General features: G+C 36.6%; 1 protein-coding gene across 3 annotated transcripts in view; it reads right to left on the minus strand.

Moving 5' to 3' along the window:
* FSTL5 (follistatin like 5) overlaps positions 1-4,561 on the minus strand; it is a 356,700-nt gene that overhangs the window by 34,575 nt on the left and 317,564 nt on the right. The gene's annotated exons all lie outside the window — the stretch shown is intronic.

The raw sequence follows: 4,561 nt of genomic DNA on the forward strand, positions 1-4,561 counted from the left end.
GCCCAGAAGGCCAACCGTGTCCTGGGCTGCATCAAAAGAAGCGAGGCCAGCAGGTTGAGGGAGGTGATTCTGCCCCTCTACTCTGCTCTGGTGAGACCCCACGTGGAGTACTGTAGTGACAGGACAAGGGGCAATGATTTTAAACTAAAAAAGGGTAGATTCAGACTAAATATAAGGAAGAAATTTTTTTGAATGAGGGTGGTGAAGCACTGGCACAGGTTGCCCAGAGAAGTGGTGGATGCCCCATCCCTGGAAACATTCCAGGTCAGGTTGGACGGGGCTCTGAGCAACCTGCTCTAGTTGCAGATGTCCCTGAATGAGGGTGGTGAAGCACTGGCACAGGTTGCCCAGAGAAGTGGTGGATGCCCCATCCCTGGAAACATTCCAGGTCAGGTTGGACGGGGCTCTGAGCAACCTGCTCTAGTTGCAGATGTCCCTGCCCACAGCAGGGGGGTTGGACTAGATGACCTTTAGAGGTCCCTTCCAACCCAAACTGTTCTATGATTCTACATGTGCACCTGTACACACAACTTTAACGTTAACTTTCATAGTAGAAAGGAATAAATATAACATACATAGTAGTACTTCAGACAAAACACCATAATAAGCAAAACCAAATCAACATTATTTTTACACAGAAAACAGCACACTTACACAACTTATAGCCCTTTCAAGTACATTTTTAGTTGTCTTTAGTTTTTTTGCAGCTTGACAGAATTTTTATTAGAGTGCTGCTCACTTTCAAAATATGAAGTTTTCTCCACATTTGCTCCTGCTAGAGTATGCATTTTTGAAAACTTGGTTTTACAGAGCAGATAGGTGGTTTCTTTAAGATATAGACTAGAAATAGTTAAAATGTAAATGATATCCTCTGTATTAATATGACACTTAGAGAAAAGGCAGTCCAGTAAGCAAAATGCTCTCATTTATGAACAGCTTAGTATCTATTTTTCAAAAATTAGTTACATTTTGATTATTTTTTCTGTGCTACGCAGTACTGTAAGTAATGAAAATAGCCTGATCTGACTGAGAAATTAAACTCCCTTCCTTGCTTCCTGTTTGTATGAGTGTTTGTGTACGTGCATACGGCATGAGTAGAGCAACATTTAAGGGTTAGAAAAATTCTTGCTGCTTGCAAAAACCAAAACCAAAAATAAAAGCTTATTGTTTAAAGATAAGGAAGACAGGGCCGTGCTTGTTATAAGAAATGCTGAACGAAGTATCTCTTGACTTGTCACTAAATTCCAAATTAGCCTTAATTCAATTCTAAAAGCCACCTGTGAATCAACAGTGGTTTTATTTTTTATAGTCTTACACTATGTGTAAAAGATTGTATAGGTTTTGTGCTTTCATGATTTATTTGTTTTGTTTCCAACTACTTGTCTTTTTTTTTTTAAGTCTATTTTGGATATCAACATGGTTAAGCTGGACACAGAGCAAGTCCCATAATACTGTTCCCCTGTATTTGGGTAAGTGTATTCTAGGAAATAATTTTCAGGTCAGTAACGAATAGCAGGAATTCTGCTCAGGTGCCCAAAAGTGACATTAACACATTTGATTTAATTTACTCTTGATGGGTTCACCTGTTATCCCTTAGTCATATTGTCTTACCAAATGTCTGTGTTAAGTATTGTGAAACGGAAAGATAAATTATCATTAATGTTTAGATATTAATTAGATATCCTAGAACCATCAAAACTGAGACTTTCATGCCTGCAAAAGGTTTCCACAGATGGGATAAATTTCATTCTATGGTTCCCTAAGTTCATGATCTGGATATTATTAAAGTAATGGAAAAGCAATGCTATTCTATCCCTCAAAATAAAATTTCTTTGTAAGTGAAAGGGTTTTTTTCCTGGACTAGCATGAAGGCTTGTGGAGTATCTGGTTTTAGCTCAATATATTTGCTAAGGAGCACAAACTTAGTGCACAAAGCTTTGTGTAACACCTAGGTATCCTGTAGTTCTGTTTTTCAGCTCATTACAGAATCTTTAATATTTATGCAATACAACAGCAACCTATCTAACTCTATCAAAAAACTGGAGAATGGCTTTACATATTTCTGGGGGAGGGGTGTACTTTTAATTAGTTGCTAATTTTTTGAATTTAGTTTTTAATTAGCATACATCATTGTGGTAAGTATCTCCAAACATTCAGTTAATGGTAAAACACTTAGTGAAATAATAACTAATGTAACTGAAGGCACGTAAGAAGAGTCCACCAATCAAACTATTCCATAAAACCGAAGTTTAAAAGAACCTCCAACTTCTCTAATATTTTTCAGTGAGCTCAAAAGGCATAATATGCTCTTGCCACTGAAGTCTAAATGCTAATAAATGCAATTAAGTTGGTATTTCATCTGTCATCTGTAGGAAAGCAAGCTGACACATGAATGTCAGCCAGAGACTAGGGAAACCGTTGCCAGAGATTCCAGTCCTTTAAATCAGTGGATTGCAGTAAGACTATGGGTTTTTTTTTAGTCTCTCTTCCTGAAGAAATATATTGAATTGGTTATAAAAAGAGTTTTGTTTTCAGAAAACAAAAAATCATTATCCACTCAGTTCATCTCTCCTTTGATATGCAAAGGTCAATTTAACTAAAAAAAAGTAAAATAACAGAAAAAAAACCCTTTTTATTATTAACTTTTTGAATAAAGCATTTTATCAGACCCTGTCACCATTTGGATAGATCAGATTTTGAGGAAGTTGTATCTATTGAGCCAGATCAAATAAAATATAGAAGGCAGAAAATGCAGATGTTTAAAGAATGCAAAATTATTAAAATTATTTGTCAAGTTAATGTAATTTTAAAATTGCAATTTTGTATGTATTTTTAAATTTTACATGAATATATGTAACACATGTATACTAATATCATAGAATCATAGAATGGTTTGGGTTGGAAGGGACCTCTAAAGGTCATCTAGTCCAACCCCCCTGCTGTGGGCAGGGACATCTGCAACTAGAGCAGGTTGCTCAGAGCCCTGTCCAACCTGACCTGGAATGTTTCCAGGGATGGGGCATCCACCACCTCTCTGGGAAACCTGTGCCAGTGCTTCACCACCCGCAGCGTAAAAAATTTCTTCCTTATATTTAGTCTGAATCTACCCTCTTTTAGTTTGAAATCATTGCCCCTTTTCCTATTGCTACAGGCCCTATTAAAAAATCTGTCCCCATCTTTCTTATAAGCCCCCTTTAAGTATTGAAAGGCTGCAACAAGGTCTCCCCAAAGCCTAAGATACTATATTTAACCTATACATTAAAGATTTTTCATTCGTTTATCAGTGAAAAAGGCAAAAGGCATGAAGAAAAGCTGTATTTAAATATTTTTATTAACAATTTAGATTGGATTTCTAATTAAAAAATCCACGTTTTATTTAGCTAAAGAACATCTGTTTCCTAAGAATGTGATGATACTATAAGTAACCCTGTAGATGTTAGGCACGTTTGTAAGGTTAAAATTTGAATCAGAACAGCCAGTGTGGTGTCAAAACCTCTTTATCAGTTTCACATACAAGTGCCCTTTCTTCTGAGAATCAGAGCAGGATTGTTAACAAGTTTTTAACTAGCTTCAGAGCTCTTTGCCTAGGAAATAATTTTATTTCAGAAAAAGAAGAACCCTGCTTTGAAAGTAAATTTCAAGATTTTATATGATCTGTAATGTACTTCAAAAAAACCACCCACAAATACACAAACCCAACCAAAAAGAAGCCCCTTGTCTGCTGACAAGACTGTTGACAGTCCCCAACTGTAATTGATTGACTGTTTGCCACTGAAAGTGAAATAAAGCTAATCTTTCTGGTCAAATGACATCATCCTGAAAGACTAAAGACTATATAATGAAATATATTCTATTTTATGTGTGTTATTAAAAAAAAAAAAAAAAGAAAAATAGTGTAATACGGTGGGAATACTAGGCAGAAAACAAATAGCAAAATAATTTTGATTTTGCCTTTTCCATATGCCTTAACACAAACATTTTAAGACTTTAAATATTCTCTTCATATTCAGAAAATGTATTTTTAGAATTTAATGAGTTTATGGCTATTATTTTCTAAATGCATTTTCACATCTCTAACAATTCTACAGACTAAAATCTGTCCTCATGTAAATCCCCTATTTAACCTCTTAGTACAATGATCCCGTTGATACCACCAGATACATAAGGGGAGGGTGGGGGTGGGGAAGAGAGAGAAAGAGAGACAAGAGTACAGTGGTTATAGTATTTGATTTCAGTGGTGGCAACTAAACGTCAAATTTTTACTCCATCTGTCCTGGTTTCGGCAGGGATAGAGTTTATTTCCTTCCTAGTAGCTGGTACAGTGCTGTGTTTTGGGTTTAGGACAAGAACAAAGTTGATAACACAACGATGTTTTAAGTTGTTGCTAGGTAGTGCTTACACTAGCCAAGGACTTTTCAGCTTCCCATGCTCTACCGACTGAGAAGGCTGGAGGTGCACAAGAAGCTGGGAGGGGGCACAGCCAAACTGGCCCAAGGGACATTCCATACCATGTGACGTCATGCTCAGTATATAGAGCTGGGGGAAGAAGAAGGAAGGGGGG

The sequence above is a fragment of the Aptenodytes forsteri genome, unplaced genomic scaffold (assembly GCF_000699145.1).
Source record: "Aptenodytes forsteri isolate BGI_AS27 unplaced genomic scaffold, ASM69914v1 Scaffold13, whole genome shotgun sequence".
Lineage (NCBI taxonomy): Eukaryota > Metazoa > Chordata > Aves > Sphenisciformes > Spheniscidae > Aptenodytes > Aptenodytes forsteri.